Source organism: Meleagris gallopavo, chromosome 3 (assembly GCF_905368555.1).
Source record: "Meleagris gallopavo chromosome 3, MGAL_WU_HG_1.1, whole genome shotgun sequence".
Lineage (NCBI taxonomy): Eukaryota > Metazoa > Chordata > Aves > Galliformes > Phasianidae > Meleagris > Meleagris gallopavo.
Window position 1 is genome coordinate 8,483,598 of NC_139406.1, and position 18,470 is coordinate 8,502,067.

Here is an 18,470-nt window from a genome sequence, read left to right on the forward strand (position 1 = left end):
AAATTTAAGGAAAGCACAACAACTAATTTACTCAAACTGTTAGACTCTGCAGCTGTATTATCATCACTGACATCCTGAAGGACTACTCAATAATGGTTCAAATATCAACTCACCTAACTTTGAAATTTTCAAGGTTTTCTTAAGATCACAAAATAAGGGTTATTCTCAGACTTGGTAGGCAGAGAATTCTCGTTTCCTCTGCTTTTCAGGATGTTTACATCTGATCTGCACATTTACCCATTTCAACCCAGATATGCAATGAGCTTCACAATAAAAACAATGAGTATATAAATATTAATGCCTTCTCTTTAGCCTTCACTCATGGAAGGGTCTCTTTTATTAAGGGCTGAAGGACCAAAGTCTTAATTTTGTGAGTGTTTTCTCTCTGAAAATATGCTACTCCAATTCCCATGAGCACAAATTTCCAAGAGGAACATTTGTATAGAAATGTACAGTACTCAATTTAATACAGCAAACTGATCAAAGGAACATAAATTTGGAATATCAGATGCAAATAACCTCTAATTTGGAAGCAGTCAAATGATTTCAATCAATGTATGACCAGGTATAAAATTACCAAATCTGAACTGTATGTTGAACTGTTGTCCATAATATTTTTCATTTTTGTTAGGCTACACCATCATAAGGCCTTCAAAAGCAGGATTACAGATTTAGCTAAAAAAACAATAATGATGCATTACATAATTGTAATGGTCCAAGGGAAAGAAACCCAACATCATTCCTCAGTTATCACTATTCTGCCCTTGAAATCATGAAAAAAATAAACGAAGTAGAAGAAGAGAGTGGGAGGGAAAGAAATTAGAAGTCTGGTTTTGCAGCCTAACCTCCAAACAACTACTCTTTGGTTTCAGCACAGCAAAAAGATGCCCAACACATCCCAGGTACTGGAGCAAATGTTACAACACAAATACCCCCACACAGAAAACACAATTGCAAATACGCATTATTGCTGCTAGGAACTCACAACATTCACTATGTTCTTCTCCAAGGAACTCAGGATTATCCTTTAGCATGAAGATTTTTCAGAAGCTGTTGGATTGCTCAAAGGTCCTCAATGGCTTTCCTCTTTCAAATGAGGTGAGATAGAGCTGTAAAAGATAAGTAAAACAAACTAAGAAAGGAAAACGAGAAATAAAAGGAGGAAAATCTATACAGCTCTTCAGCAAATGCACAATCAATTCATACATTTCCTTGAAGAAAATGCATTTTTAATGGGCTACCAAGATGAAGATTCCAGTGTAGCGGGTATGTCAAATGCTGATCTAGAATAGAAAGAGTCATTTGCACTGCATCCTTATTATCAACAATTAAAACCCAGTTCAGAGTTGCTGAAGCATAATGAAACTGTTCTTGGATAAATTCAATTGCTATAACAAGTGAGGGGAAAAAAAAACAACCAGCTACTCTGGGTCGTTTTGAATAATGTCTGCAAGTAAAGCCCAGGAAGTGCAAGAATACTTTTGTTTCCAATGAACTTCTCTCAAGGAACAAGAGCACCTATCTGTTTCTGCAGTTATCTGTAATACTGCAACAGAGAAGTATTGAAACCAAAAATATGCATACACACATTGCTACTCTTCATTGGGAAGTATTTTTTACACAGCTGAGATTTTTAATAATGTGCCTTTCTTTCATATTTATTTGACAGTATTTTTCTGCAAGCTACCTCTTAATTTTAATTTTAATTTTTACCAGCTACCTACCAGACATCAAGCTACCCTGAGCCTTTTTACAGTGGTTTGGGTTTTTACAGTGGTTTTACCTTTTTAATGGAACTCCACAATAATATTTAGTACAGAGTGTTTTTCCATAGGGCCCAAATTGAGCCTTTATTTTCTTCAGTTGTGTTCCCATGGGCTATCTATGCTTCTCAAATTCTTGGTGTCCTGTCCTGTTACAAACTCTTCCTATTTCTTTGACATAAGCCTTCTCAAACATTTAGTATGTTATTTCAGGATTCACATGCATAGAATCCACCCTAATGGGGCTGCAGTGGAATCCACATACCGATGTGTGCAAAACAAAGATATACACCTGAGATAGTCCCAGCTCTCTTTACGTTCAGTGGAGAACGGTAGGCAGCTTAGAGAATAATTAATATGACTTATCTTAAACATCTGCTTTAGGACAGAATGAATCATTCTCCAGAAAGGTCTACTTCTCTCCCTCCATAAAGTAAGTCTAGACACTTAGCTCAGATTGGATGACTACAGATGAATGCAGATGAATCTCACCCTACGTGAAGGCAGGAAACAAGTCAGACAGACAAGAGCATTCATGGGTGAAGAGTAAAGGGAAGACAACACAATGGTAGTAGGCGAGGGAAACACTCAAAGTTACAGCCCACAGAGAGCCCATTTTAGTTTAACAACAAAACCCTCCAAAACCCAAACTAGCAACTGCCCAACTGATCCAGACAGCTTTGGTGTAAGACTACCACAATCCACTGGCTGAGGTGAAGTCCTCAAAAAGCAGTGCCCATAAATGTTTGCTACCTCTACCATCTGGTTGTGACTCTCCATTGCACACTGGCAATGACGATGATGACTGGTCTTAGTTGCACACATCTCCTTGAGGGATTGTAGCAATGCAATACACCTCTTACAAAAGCCTCCTTCATTAAGAAACCCTGACCTAGAATTACAGCTCCTTAGTGACTCAGGCACTGTAACCTAAAGATCCTTTGGATACCCAGGCCCAGGACTTTGGTCAACAACTCTTCCTCTCTGATAAAATGGGACGCTGCTGCTTATTTGACAGAGAAGTACAGTCAGACGTGGTCTTACAAGCTTTGTAATGATAGAAATCCAACCAAAAGGAGTAAAAATACAACTTCTAAGTCGACCCTCAACATTTTGTTTAACCTTAAACAGTTTATACTCAACTGAGAAGGCTGTGAGGTGACCTCACTGCAGACTAAAGGAAGCCTACAAACAGGAGGGGAGTCAACTCTTTGAAAGGGTAGGTAACAGCAGGACAAGGGGAAATGGCTTTAAGTTGAAGGAGGGAAGATTTAGGTTGGATGTCAGGCAGAAGTTCTTTACAGAGAGAGTGCTGCGGTGCTGGAACAGCTGCCCAGAGAGGTTGTGGATGCCCCGTCCCTGGAGGTGTTCAAGGTCAGGTTGGATGGGGCCCTGGGCAGCCTGGTCTGGTATTAAATGGGGAAGCTGGTGGCCCTGCATGCAGCAGAGGGTTTGGAGCTTGATGGTCCTTGAAATCCCTTCCAACCCAAGCCATTCTATGATTCTGTGACTTACTTTTTTTTTAAAATGAGGTGAATTTCAAAGTAACAGAAAAACAAAAAACCTCTCAAAATACTTAAAACATCTTGTGCCTGAGTGTTAAAAATGAAACGTCACTATTTTCAAAATCAGTTCTTCTGGTTCTTTTCCCCCAGTAATTTGGCAATTAAAACATTTCTAAAAATTTCATTCTTAATTTTCATTGCTTCCCTCAAAAAATCACCCAACACATATCTCTCGTTATACAACATTTTGGTGACTCTGAACATGGATTGCAAAGAACTACCAGAAAATACTTAGCATTTCAGCAAAAATTACATGGCTTCCAACTATTTTTAATATGAGCAGAGGTTTTTATTCCAGGCATATGTTGTCACCCATACCAAATCCTGCTTGCATCTATTCCTTCATGCCACCCTCTAGAGTAAGCCACCCCTAACACTGCGCTGAAACTAACTTTGGTCAGCAAATGTCTTTCTACTAACTTCAATAGGCTGGATGAGGATTCTGATTTCAATTTAAACAAGGCCATGATTGACTGTACAAAGACTCAAGTCATGGAAATAAAAGCCCTGCATGCTAAATATGCAGTTATCTTGACACCAGTTTCCAGTTTGTGTTGCAGGCTCCTTCCAGCATGAGGACACCAGAACAAGTCAACACGAAGCACCTATTTGACATCATGCACTGGCAATCTGTAGCAACTCTCCTTGCACCTGCACTCATTTCATGGGAAAGATGGCATGAAGCAAGGCAACCAACCCCTAAGGGGAAGAAGGGTGAGAGAGCTGGTATTTACCAGAGTACATATATATGCACCATGCACACAGCCAGTTAATATGGAGCAGATGATACACTGCAAATTCATAAGCTAGTTTCATCTGCAGCAATGTGCTTGACCTTACCCTTTAGCAGTTGTTTCTGTAAGGGGCAAGTTGCAAGTTGCCTATAAATGTTCCCAGCCATCTTTATGCTTAAGATTTAAAAACAGCATAGCACAAACTTCAGGACATGCATGGAGACACCCTGCTTCTCAAAGCACACTCCTCTCCTGTACAGCTGAGTGCTCATGCTCCAACCAGGACAACCTTTTTGCTATGCAGTATCTGGCACTTTGCTCTTTGTGGAGAAGGGGAATGAGTTCTAGCTCTGAGGGACCATCGAGGAAGGAAGTGGGCTCCATCAGGCAAATATTTCATCCTCTGTTCCAGAACAAACAGCTTTCTTTCACCCTTGTCTACATTTGGAGCAGCTATTCTGAAAGTGTGGAAAATACAGACACAAGTACAATGTGATTCTGGTTTGTAGTACCAACAAAATTTCATCCACACTTTGCCATCAAAGTTTCAACAAGGTCAATAAATCATTATCAAATATACAACATATATATATATGATGGCTGAACCTTATTCATACAGTTCATAACCATATTACAGATACGATTACTGACCACACTTCTGCTATTAGCAGGAACCACTGCCCAAGGAGCCTGGTTTTCATGGTCCCACAGCATTCTGGTTATTCAAATATAACAGCATACCCTGCCTTTGAGCCCTAAGAAGGGCAGTGAATTGACAAATTAGAAGTGAAATGGAGATTAACAGACCTCAAATCTAAGAATGAGGAAATACTTTGGGGGAGTATTTAGATAATAAAATTGGACCCCAGGGCAATCAACAAGTAAGACCCACAGTACAAGCAATTGCAAACTGGCCAAACCAAGAAGCAGAAAGCAGCTCTGTGCAATACACTGCATTTATTCCAACAAAAGGTCATGCTCTCCACCTTGCTTTGAAGAGGAGGCAGTGAGAAATCACCATTTCTCCAGTCCTTTCCTGCAGGCTTTTAATTGTTGTTTCTTACTCTCTTGCCTCAGATAATTCGGTTTTCCTAATTCACAAATCAGCGTAAGCTAATAAAACTGTTTAAGAGACGGCAACATTGTTCCTGTCTGAGTTGTTCTGTTGTTTGCTATTATCCCACAACTAATCCTTCAACTCAAATAAAACCGTAATTCATTTTCTCCTTTATTCTCCTGTGCATGAAACAGTTGCAGACAAGTTCAGTCCTGCCCTGCCGCAAATGGGAAAGGCGAGGCTGGATCTTTTTGGAGTGTATGTGATTTCAATTGCCCAATGTGCATATCATCTATCATGGGAGGAAACAACTTCTAAAGGATTTCCAACAGGTCTAGCTGAGTTTATGCGCACAGAAAAAAATTTAATGGAAAAGGGAATAAAACCAACTATTGCTCAGATTTCAAGTCAATAAAGGCTTCTCCACATCAGTCATGCCGAACTTTACCCATCTGAGAAATCTGCTGACATTTTGTGTAGTGTACAAAGGCTGCTTCTGATGGGGCTGACTCATCTTTACATTAACTGTTCTGCTAGTGTAAAAAGCCTTGAATTACAGTTCAAATTTGGGGGCTTACAGCAAAGCCCTTTTACCTTACCATAAAAGAGGCTCAGTCTGTTTAAGAGCTGGGCATCACTCTAACTTCTGCTTACCACCCATTCCTCGTCCAAAGCTGACAACACGTGGAGTTCAGTTCTCCCCAGCCTGGCCATGTGAGCGAGCACTTCCATGGATTTGCACGTCATCTGCAGAGAAACACCCAACCTCACAGCACCTCAAACCCGCTTTGTGCAGGGTGAATAAACCCTGTCTGGGTGCGAGGGAAAAGTAAATCAAGTTGTCAGCACTTTGCACGTCCTGCAGGTCCTAAAGCAGAAAAGCAATACGCAGCCTGTGAGGGCTCAGACAGCAAGGTCCCCCAGTCTGTAGTAGGGGGAAGAACTTGCATGTTCTCTCCCCCAGCTCTATGAACATGTCCACGGGCTGCTCCAGCCCTTTGCACCTTTTCTCCATGTGAGTGCTGTTTCCAGTGCAGGTACTCACCGGTGAAATGAAGTGCTGCAGGGTGGGAGCATCTGTCTGCAAGCAGCAGACATACAGGACCAGCATGCAAGGTAAGGCTGCATCTCACATCCTCCAGTGTAGAAGCCAGTACTGAAGGTGATCAGAAATTCTGATCAACTAGCATAGCTGTAAGTCATACAGAAATCAGTATCCTGAGATTTAACTTAAAAAAATGGTATTTTTCCCAACTTAAGCTCAGGTAAAGAAGCACTGATCTCAATCCTACTCATTGGTTATACTTCAGTAATAACCACTTTTCCCAATAAGACTTGAGGTTAAACTGTGGTTAGCCCTGCACTTAGTTTCTGAGGTTCTCCCCGTGAGGAGTGCAGTATAAAATACTGAAGCAGCAAGCAGGCAGGTGGGCTGTGGGTGCGACAGGCAGTGCCATCCAGGGAGAAGAATACTAACGAGTCTGGGTAGTTTTGTCTATGGAGAAATTGAAGAAGCAACTTCTTCTTCCAAGCAGAAGAAATTGGAAAAAAAAAATGCAAATAATCGATAACAATTCAGGCTCAGAGCCTGAATGCTGAACAGATACAAGTAATAAATGTAATCACTCAGGATGCTTCTGTTACACGACAAATGTTTTTCTTTTGTGAAAGCCATTATGCAAAAAATGCAGCTCAGCCACAAGTACAGACAGTGAGCCTCCTGCATGTCGGAGAAACCATAACACACTGCTAACTTGTTGTGGATGCGAATGAGTCCAAGGGCTGTACCTTCATTAAACCCACAGACAGCACCGCACAGGTGATGGCCACAGCACTTCCTGCAAACGCAGTGTAGAACAGAGGACCCAAAAGCTGTGAGCCCCACAGCTCAGCAGCACCAAAATCACTGGCTGAGGTTCCATCTTTGTGCAGCAACTCAGAGACAAACCACCTGGGGAAGACAATTCTGAAGACAAATACCAGCAGGCAGGCTGAGCCCTTAGCCAATGCTTTTCTAGAGGCAGGAGCAATCCCAGGGGATGCCCACCCACCCAGCACTGTGGTGCGGGTGAGCCCAGGCCAGGGCCCTGGGCCAGCAGCAGGATCCAACAGCAATCCAACCTCCTCCTTACACAGAGCTTCCCCGTGGCCTCGAGCAGCAGGTTTGGCCAAGAACAGCCAGAGGAGGGGAAGTTGGGAGCCTGGGGCCGTGCGGACAGACGGGCAGACGCAAGCTCAAACAATGCCATCACGTGAGCATCGCTTCCTTAGGATGCCAGCCCAGAACCCACCCTTACCCTTCTCTCCCTGTTTCCAGCACAGATGCATCTTTTGTGCTTTTGACACAGTACTGTAAAACAAAGGCACTATTGACAAACTTTTTTTTTTACTTTTTTTTCTTTTTTGGTAGAATTAAGATGACTTCACTGGCTCACAGCAGAGATTTCAATGATTTCAACACCAAACGCTAAGTAACAGGAACACTGCTTGGCAATAAATCCAGAGATTACCTGTTGAAACATTAATGGCAAACACCTTTTGATGTGGGCTGCTTTATGTGGTGCATAAGCCAGCACTGTAATTATGCATTTCCTTTCTATGAATCTAGTATGTAAACCTGAAATGTTACTGTTTGGGCGTGTGTGTGTGAGTGTGTGTGTGTGTGTGCACACGTGTGCCTGTGTTACAGGAAATGCTCTCCAGCTGAGTCTGCGATTCAGCAGTGTAGCTGCACGTAGTACGTCTGCAGCGGGACCTCAGCCCTTTCATTCATTGTGCACCAAGCAGAGGGCTCCAGCAATTGCCACTCCGAAGACAAATGCCAGCATGAGTCATAGCAGTCGGAGTGCAAACATGTTTGCTGTCGGGTGACTCATAATATCACATCCTGAATTCGCAGACCTTCCTATAAATAATAATTTCTGCTATTGTTGTATTTCTTTGATACTACGCAAGCTTAAGCGCGACGCTGAATCTACAGCAGCTTTCCTGACTACGAAGAAAATGTTTTTCTACTCATCCCTTTTGTTCTTGACCACAGGCATCTGCCTGTAGTAAGCTGTCCGTGGTGACTGAAGAAGTAGTTGTGTCAATCAGACTTAGCAAAATCCAAACATGGCCCAAAACGTGTAACCAGGAAGAGCTACCCAGAAAAAATAGAGTGAACCAAGGCCAAACCATAGGACCTTTTACCTGCTGTACATCCTTTCTCTGCCAGCACTTGGCTGATGCCCTACTTCTGGCATGCCTTAGCACATTCAGCATGCAGACAAGGGGAACGTCATGTTGGTGTGGGATGCAGCCCAGCAAAGTGGCAACACATGGAGCATGGGCATGGAGGGACTGGCCTGTCACCCTGCCAGATTACCACATCCACACGGAGCAAAAGGGAGAGCAAAAGCTTCAGGAGCTCTCTGCTTTGGTACAGCACACAGCCGTTGTTTCTTCACACCTGGTAACAAAATTAATGCACTGTAATAATTGGTAATGATTACCAATTCAGGAAAGCATCTGCATCAGAAGAGCCATGTAAGTGCCTTTTCAAATAGGGCGGAACTTAATCAGGTATGTGGCCAAATTTATTCTGGAGGGTGCTGATAGGAACCTCTGAAATCTCTGCTAGCAAGAAAAAAAACAAACAACTAGGACTTTGTGAAAGGCTTTGTGGGGATTTTCTTACTTAATTTTCAGTTAGGAATCGATTCTCTTTTTACGTGAAAGAGAATTCATACATGTACTAATCTCTTCACATCAAGTCAAGGCAGTCTTGCCTTCCTCTCATTGTTCTGTAGAGTAACCACTCAGAAGTTCATTTCTGATACCTTTCTCAGGCAAAATAAAAGGCCTCTTAGAAAAATCTTATTGCTAAAACAATGGAATTCTCCCGGGAATGACTTCGTTATGGAAATGAAGTGACAGCTTCTTTTATCTAGCCAAGCAGCAAGTCTGCATGTATAAAAGGTATTCTGTGCACAAAGTACAGTGAGTGGGAGGACATGAAAATGCTATTTTTAATCCCAATTTCAGCATTCCTCCCATACAGATCTCCTGGAATAATAACAGCAACAACAATAATGATAATTAATAATGCCAAAAAAGGAGTATCATGTCTTAAAGGTGACTGTCATGTGAGAAAGGAACTCATAGTTAATGCCTTGTAAAATTTGGGACAAATGAAAAAAAACAATCACTTGACATTGAGCCATGAGTTTTGTGAGATTTGCAATTTGCCTCCCTAACTTTCACACAGTTACAGAAGAAAAAAGAAAAAAAAAAAAAAAATAAGGCAAATAAGTTATTACTACAAACAACATGTGCTGCACCTCTACTATTTGCTTTCTTGCAGCAATTGATGCTTTCAGAAATGCTGCTATCCCTGAAGTTAACAACCAAGCTGAGGCTCTTAACGTTCAGCTAAGTACGTGTCACAGTTTTCGACTTAGGAAAGAAAGAAAACCCAAAGAAAATCCAGGACCTGGCGATGTTTCCAAATGCACTGTAAGCAAGGGCAGAATGCATGCTTTGGCTTGAGGACTGGAAAACACCCCCAAAAGACCCTTCTCTGCTTCACTGGCTTCGGGATCCATTCCCCAAGTAATTCTAACAGAGCAGTGACAGCAGATTAACACACACAGAGAAAGCAGGAGCCAACCCTTCCACTCTACCAGGAATATGCTAGCTTCAGTGGGCCTGGTGCACAATTATCTGAAGGCAGAAGTTAGCTCTGATTATTCCAAGATTGTTATTTGGTTGGGCTATCTCCTACCGGTGGTAATTAGGACAAGCCTTTGCATTTCACACCTAATAAAAATTAACGAGAGTGAGCAGGCAGTAACAAAAGACCCAAGATGTGCAACTCAAGACTCATTGGTGCGATCACACTTGGAGCAGCCCTGCCACTAGAAAGCCCCCATTTCACACAAAATTGGAGCAAATGCAGAAATGACAGGTGCTATCTCTGCTGTTCCTGCAGCAACATGTCACAGTCTGGCACTGCCTGGCCCAAGCGGCTTTCCTCTGGGTCCTCAGTCTGCTTTTCTGGTCATGTAAAATCCTCACTGGAAGCAGGGCTGGATCCAGATGATCTTTAAGGTTCCTTCAAACCCAAGCCATTCTAAGACTATGATCATATGATCAGTAGTAGCGTGACTCATGCACAAACCATTGCCTTTGGCACCTCCCAGCGTGGCAGCTACCATCTACTCTCAACAGCCACCGCTTACAGACTGTTCAGGGCATGCTTGAAGGCACTTCTGCTCTCTGACTCTCCTAGAGGAGAAGATTTCTTTCCATTTTTCCATTTAATTATGGTGGTAACAGAGAAAAAAAAAAAATGTAGGACTGGAAGAAGTGAGCCCATTTTTCATTTCTGTCCATTGCCTGCTGCTAAAAGTGCTCTCTGCTGGTCACTCACCCAGCTCAGTGCCAATGCAATGCTTGGCTGGACACGTCACCAGTACTTAACCCTCAATAAAATTAAACACAATAATACTTAGCACTCACTGAGACTTTTACATATTAGAAACACTATAAAAAAATTAACTGCACACTCACACTGTAACACCCCTGCAAGGTAAGTGTTATTATTCATGCCTTATGCAGAGGGGAATTCCACTGGAGAAAGGATAATTGACCTGCCCAAAGCTATGCAACACAGGTGCTCCTGTTTCCTGGTCCTCTGCTTATTCCAGCAGACCAATTTCAGCCTTTCCTGAAACTCGCAGCAAGTCAGATTCCTGCCATCCCTTCCACTTCTTTCTGCAGCTGAAGGAAGTGAGGGAGCAGCTCCTTTGTTGCACGTGGGGAATGTGAGAGTGGTCCCAGAGGGACCAGCGCTGACTGAGCAACAGCATTCCTGCCTCCACCTCCATGCAGCCAGATAACAGGGCCTGCAGGAACACTACCAGCCCTTTCCACACACACTAACATTTTAAGTCTCTATGGATGCCCTCTAGTCCTGGAGCAGGGGCAACATGGGACAAGCGAGCAAGCAGTGGCCTCATCTGTGTGGGTCAGGACCCAGTTGGCAGCACTCACCATGGCTGGTCACCGTGTGGCTGGTCCATTCTGCAGCAGGGCCTGCTGTACATGGCATGGATCTGAGCGTTTAACCACCTCTGGAAGGTGAAAGCCCTTTGCCTTAATTGGTGGGGCTCGTGCCTCTGGGCCTGCTACCACTGCCTCATCATGGCTTCATAGGCAACGTTTTAAGAACCGCCTCACAGCAAAGCAGCGCTTAAACCAACAGTAGCACTTGATCCCACCTACTCGAACCACCTGCCCTAGGTTGGGAGGAATGCCATAACCAATCATACCCCAGAGGAATTGGTTCCCCATACTTCAGTCAGAAAGGACCAGACCTCCGGGACACGGCGACCCTCGCTCACTCCACTGGGAGGCAGTGGGCAGAAGTCCCACGTAATGTAACCAGCACAAAGTCGTGGCCGTGGGGGAGAACGTGGCAATGCATGGAAAATGTCATCGGCCAAAAGGCAATTAGCAGCCAGGCTAAATGCAGAAGCAGAAGGGAGTGGTTTCCTAACAAAACAAGCCTTGTTAAAAAATAAGAGAAAAAAAAAACCACCCTAAACCTTGCTTTGCTCAGAAAAGCAGCATTCTCGGGAGACTGAAAGCATCTGAAAAAAATACTTCTGGGAAGCTTTCTGTAAAGATTATTCTTTACAGACAGATTTGGCAGCCCTTTCTGCTCTGTCTCCTAATGCTGCTGAGCGTAACTATGTTAAGTCAATAAGCAAAGCCACTCAACGTTTTTTTGAGGTTTTCTAGGCCAAGAGAGGAAGCAGTGAGATAGGGAAGTTTTCAGAAGTGGGAGTTGTGCCTGCCTCGCTTCTAATTGTAGTGAAACTGTCAACCTCTGCGTTGTGTTTCAAGACGTTACACTTCAAAATCATTCCCTCTGTGCTTTGAATTGCTATACTTTTAAGCTAACTACTTCTAAAAGTGCTATTTTAAAAAAATGACATCTTCAACCACATTTAACGTTGCGAATAAATCTGAATTTGCAAAGTCTCATTGGGTCCCTGCAAAAGTGCAGATTTTTATCATACTTGACAGCCAATCTCTTGGAAACGATCTGTGCAAAAATTTAGATTATATTATATCGTATCAAGACATTCAAGAGAAAATGTGTTTTTCTTTGTTACAAGCTAAAAATAATGATGTTCTTTTCACCTCAGATTAAAAAAACCACACTCAAGTGGCAAACAATAGTGAAACCAATTAGTAATCTTACAACCTAGAATCCTACTGACGTGCAGGCATGTATTAATCGTATTTCAGAATGAGCTAAAGGCACGCGTGGCCAAAAAAAAGTGAACTAGGCTGAGTTGCACCCCTGCACTCAGCCAAAAGAGAAGTGAGCCCAGGCACTACACTGAGAGTGACAGGCGGTCAGTGCCCTTGCAAAGATCCTTGCCCCTGAGCCCTACCAGAATGCTAACTTCACACATAAGCCAATGTGCCAAATTTCTCTTTACTGCCCAGATCAATGAGAGTGGTACCTGCTGAAATGCAGGGAGCTGAGGGAGCCCAGCGCTTTCCAAGTCTCCCCCATAGATATTTGAATATTAGGGTAATTAGGAGGCCATGCTCCTTTCATGCTGTCACGAAATAGAGCATTCACGTTGATTTAGCTTTAATGATTTCAGAGTAAGGAGGACGGTTTCAGAAGAGTAAAGGCGGTTAGGTTCAGTAAGACTTGGGCGTATTCACAGCTCATTGCTCAATGTAGTAAAACCAATTCAGACAAAATGTTTACTGCTAAATATCTGGGGAGATGGTAAACAGGCATGTAAGCAGCTCACAGAGTGTAGGCTGAGAATGAGCTCCATGTGATCACAAGCCTCAGCAAGGACCTACCTTAAGCTTGTGTGCCCAGCACAAGGAAGCCCCAGCCCCTGCATAATACTTTCCCCAAACAGAAGATTACACTGTACCTTGTGAGGCTGAACAACTTCGAAGTGTTGTCCTGAGGTCTGCCAAAGTTTGAGGTGCTCCAAACGCCAGGTTTCAACTGAAGCTGATCTATTTTTCATATCCTTCTCCCAGCCCCTCATTTCTCTGCTCTAACGGGGGATAGTACTGTGTTTAATCCTGGGAAAGAAGCTCCTACCATTTCTTGCCAATGACTGCCCCTTGCAGCACTTGGAGGTTGCATCAGGTACTTTCCAAGGAAGTAAAGCTCACTCACTGCTCACTGTATGATGGGTGCTCAGCCGGGCCAGGCTCTGGAGCCATTAATGTGCTCCTATGGGTTATTTCTGCACTGGGAAGGAAGGAGACATGGCCTCCCTTCTACACTCCTCAACAAAAGCCCCTGCACCTCCAGCTTATGAGCCATCACCACTTCTCCATGCAAGGATATAATTCCTCCCCATCCCTTCCCAGTACAACAGAAAAAACCCAGCTTCTTAACCTCACCACACAATAGTGATGCTGGCAAAATCCTCCCCCTCCAAACCCTTGGCACCAGCTTGTGCAAGAATCATAGAATCAGAGAGTCAAGAGGTGAGGAAACAGAGCTGTGTCACACGGGAACAGCTGAGCTTCACTGAACAACAGCCAGCAACAGTTCTGACAAACCAGCCAGCGCCCAGCCCAGCTCGTTTCCCCACAGAGATGCTGCCCTGCAGAACTGAGCAGGGCTGCATCACGCTCTTGAGCACCACAACCATCTGGCAAACATGTTCATCTGATCATTGCCATAGTTCACAAATCCCTTCCAGGCTGGGCACAAGATAAGCACAAAGTTTTTGCCAGGCCTGCACTTTTTTCTTCCCTATCCCACGTCATATGAATCATTTCTGTTTCCCAGCGCCAAAGAGTTAATAGAAGAAAGAACTACTGTGGCATGTGCTCTGTGCAAGGGTAAGTGGATTGGCCAGCTATCAAAGCAGATTGTTAAATACTGCACTGAGCTCCCCATTTTTTCCCCTGACTGCAATAAACGTAAGGATTTAATGTGGCTGTAAATGTAAACCTAGACCACATCTGCTGATAAAGCAAAGTCTTTGTACTTGTACAACTGCCGTTAACAGTATACAAAATACTTAACTTTCATGAATTCTCCTGCATTCAAAAGCTGACCTGCAGTCTGCCTGAGGCAGCCAATGCAAACTGCACAGTCAGCACAACTCCATCTTAAAGACAGAGGGGAAATGGTGATTGTGCTATAATACAAAATTAGACTTCTAAGAAAGTAAATCATTTGTGCAGCTGTTAGATCGCTGTAGTATTTTGAGCACCACTTCACCACACCGGACCAAAACATTTCAGCATGGCTCTCACTTGGAAGGCAGTGCTAGGTAACACAGTTGTGTCATTTGTCTCTTTCATCATGGACGTGAGCTGAACTGGTGCCTGTCACCTCTTGCTACTAGACTTTTCATTTAAATTAGCTGAGGCTGTTCTGCTGTTTGAAAATTTCTACAGTCCTGCAATCGCATTAGTAGTTCAGAAGAGAGTGCATGATCTCTTGGGAAACTTCAGCCGCAGACTCTGGCCATCAGCATTCTTGCTACTTCTCAGGAGATAACTGAATTCTGATATAGTATTCTAATTTTAACTAATTTCTTGGCAAGATATTCTCTCCTTACATGCACACGTCAGACAGGGATTCTGTTCTACCAGTGTTCCCTTGGTTAATTATTACCAAACCACTTGAAGGCTTCTCCACCACAAGTCAGGTGTGAGCACCTAAGACCTACCTAACAGGACTCAATCCCTGAACACTTTCATTCTGAATGGCATAAGCAACCTTTGGTGAGCCTACTTCCTTGTTGGTGCACGCTGTGCTCTGCTCTGTACTCCCCAGAGGAAGGTAACTCAGGGCAGCAGCACCTCTCCTAAACCACTAATCTTCTTTTTGAGATTCCTTCCTCTTGCAAGACCTACAGGCATAAAATTCACCCCAGGATGTAAGAAGCAACTCTTTCTACTGTCTTTAATGTTATTATTCCAGAACTATTAATAATAGCAAAATAATTTCATTTGCACTGCTAGCAAATTTAATTTTCATATGTATAATCAACAGAATTATGCATACAAATAGACATTTACTTTTTCATCCTGGGCTTGGAGACAAAAAAAAAGGAAGCGTGTTTTATAGTTGGCCCCATTGGCGTCTGTAGCTAATCCTGCAGCCTCAGGTTAAGTGGAACTCTGTGCTATCCCAGCCTATTTCTAGCTATCCAGTACTTTCCCAGCCTATGACTAATTTCATTTTAAAAACACGCGTACTACAATATTCACATCCAGATTTCAAAGACCTAACTGTGTTTCAAGGTGCGAGTTAGATCATACTCTATTTCACACAAGAGGACCAACTGAGAATTTTGAGTGCCTCCTCAGGATTCTTACAAGGGGCCATACTTAACAGCAAAAGAGTCTGCAACAAACACGTAAAAAGGAAAGCTGAATCTCTGGGTCGAGAACAAGTGTGATGATTTCGCTCTGGAATTGCACACACCCCATCTGCTGGCTTTCTGGAAGACTGAGAACTGAAACAGCAGCAAGTTTACTTCTTTGTGAAGTTACGCACGGAGCAGTGTCTGAGAACTCAGTGCTGCACAAAGCTATGGGGAACTACAGCCTGTCCCAGGTGAACCACAAAGCAGCCCAGACCAACAAATCCACTCAGAGCTAATACAGGCTGCAATCTGATGAGATGAATGTACTCCAGCTGACAAAATTCTGGGTTGCACTGTGCACCTGCTTGTCTAAGACCTTTGATGCAAGCAGGGCTCACAGAAGTGACCAGCAACAACCACAATGTGAATCCAGAGTCTGAGGGGACTATAAACATTGAGGACTGACCATAAACCATCTTAATGTGTAACAGATCTCCTCAGGTCCTTCCCAGGCTATCACTGACAGCTTCACTGAAAGACATGCTGGTTCTGCCACGGGGATTAGAGGAATCCCAGTCTTGTGGGATTATCCTCAATTCCCAGTGAGTCTCTTCTGAAAGTGATCAGTGTTAAAGCCCTAGCACTTTGTCACAAAGACTCATAATAGATGTGATTTCTAGTAAAGGCTGAATTCACAGAAATTTTATTTGCATACGGGGTTGGAGTTGTTTCAGAAACAGACTCTTCATTTATCTACAATGTTTGGAGGAACTCGTTGTTGAAGAAAGAAAATAGTATTTTTTTTCATCGGCTACTGGCCTTCATCACAGGCCAAATTCTGCTCTTCCATCTACTGCCACTTCAGCAGCGTGGCCTGGGATGAAACTGAGAGTGATACAACAGAATTGCACTGAAAGAAATGAACTAAATGTTTAATTTTCAAAAATGTATATAGGTTGCTCCAAAAGTGCTGCCTCCTATTTAGTTCCATGGAAACTACAACAAAGAGTACAGTAATATAATTTGATAGAGCAAATTCTCAGCTACAAAACAGTGCTTTTCAACATAATCACCACCATTCACGATGCATTTTCATCAGCAGTGACTCGTGAAAGTTCACCATGGCCATCCAGAATGTAGTTTGTCTTTCATGTCACTGTTGCCACTGCTGAAACACACCACCCACCACCTCACTGTGCTCATATCCACTGTTTGGGCTCCAGAAACATTCAGCTAGCATTGATGAATGTCAGTGGGTGCCATTTTTTCCACATGCAGGAATTCAATGACATACCTCTGCTTCATATGCACTTCCATGTCAGACGCCATTTTGTCAGACTGCCCCTCTGCTGCCATCCATCACACGGCAACAACATGTAACAGAATACCGGTGGGAAGGTTCAATCTCTACTGCCGTACCACCAACATCCACCTTTGATATTGTGGATCAACACAATAAATTAGGAGGCATTACTTTCAGATCAGCTCTTGTAGGTAATATTGCTTTTAAAAAATATTGTCCCTATGCAAAACATTTAAAATTTACCATCTGATTGAAGGCTACTTTTGCTGTTGACCTCTTGTCTCCATTTCCTGAGCCGAATGTTGAGAAGGCGTAGTACAGTTTCAAGCTATACACCAGCCAAGGAGAACAGTGATGTGAAACTGATATTTGTGTTTTGTCAGTACCAGCAAAGGTGTGTCTGCACAGAGCTGTGATAACTGTCAGCACCTCAAAGCAATTTAGATCTCTGCCTGTCTGTGCGCCAGGCAATCTTCAGAGCTGCAGATCTCTGGCTTCTGAGTGCTAATGTCTCAATAACTTCAGCTGTACAAGCTCCCCAAATTAAAACAGCATCCATTTCTAGGAATCAGCCACAGTTTGGATGACGCATCATTCCAGCGCTCAGTTTCTTCTGGCCACAAATGCATCCTAGAGGTCTTAAAACTCAGCCCTTCCCCAGCTCCAACTGGAGTTGGACCAAGTGTCCAGCACTGGCACCGGACCCAGTGCAGTGCCAGAGCGTTTCAGTAATGAACCCACTAGCATGGGAGATGTTTTTAGAAACACTGGGCAGAAGGCACCTTTGCCAACAAGGTTCAGTGAGCTTTCTGCTGGTGACTTGAGCAGACGTATCGAATGTCAGCTGGTATGTTTATCTTCTTTAAACACTGAGCTGCCTTTCAAATAAAATCTAACTGGACAGATTACTGGTTTAATGCTAATGGAAACTGATCAAAAGACTCTAGATTATTTGGCTGCCTTACCTTAAAACCTTTTCCTGCTTTACTTTCCATGCAAAATACATCAAAAGAGTATTCCTATCAATGGAGACCCTGTAAATTAAGAATTTATGGAGATGAGGAAAATTACACTAAAACTGCGTTGTGTATAAAAACGTCAGAAACTCTCCATGTATTTGCACATGGGCTACTTTGGAAAACAGGACTTATGAGACCTACTCTATATAAGCACATTTGAAAATATCACTCCTTATCTACAAAAGGCAGGTTTTCCTCAGTTTCCATCATGGTTCCTTTGGCTAGAAACAAAAGGCATTGGCAAGCTAGCGTAAAAAAGGAACAAGCCGATACTGTCACTCTGGGAGAAGATAAACAGCAATGGTCAAACTTCCACCAGCCAGCTCTCTCTCCACACCAGTTTGAAGGGACAATGGCTGGCCACCACCTGGACCAAAGCTGTAAGTGCATTTAAATGCAGAAAGGCTTTCATGATTCTCAGGCAGAACAACTATTTCTTTTTGTCTGAACTCTTTTTGGAAAGCATGAATAGCGACTACATAGCAGAGCATAGATGCCTATTAACAAAGCCAACAACAATTACTGCTATGTCTAAGAATCAACAAAAAAAACACATACCAATGTATTCCAAAGGCGTTTGCTCACAAAGCAAACTCAATCCACACAAGCTCCAGCAGAGAACTCGATTGTACGTCATGATTTACGATCTCTCAGCAGGTTGT

General features: G+C 43.1%; 1 protein-coding gene across 9 annotated transcripts in view; it reads right to left on the reverse strand.

Annotated features, from left to right (window-relative positions):
- The window catches only part of ATXN1 (ataxin 1), a 204,613-nt gene that overhangs the window by 84,783 nt on the left and 101,360 nt on the right, over nucleotides 1-18,470 (reverse strand). For 8 of the 9 annotated variants that reach the window (XM_085220164.1, XM_085220166.1, XM_085220169.1 and 5 more), the window contains one exon: nucleotides 986-1,109. The exons of the other annotated variant lie outside the window; for it this stretch is intronic. The gene's annotated coding sequence lies outside the window, so the exon portion shown is untranslated. The remainder of the gene's footprint in view (nucleotides 1-985; nucleotides 1,110-18,470) is intronic. 9 annotated transcript variants of the gene reach the window in all.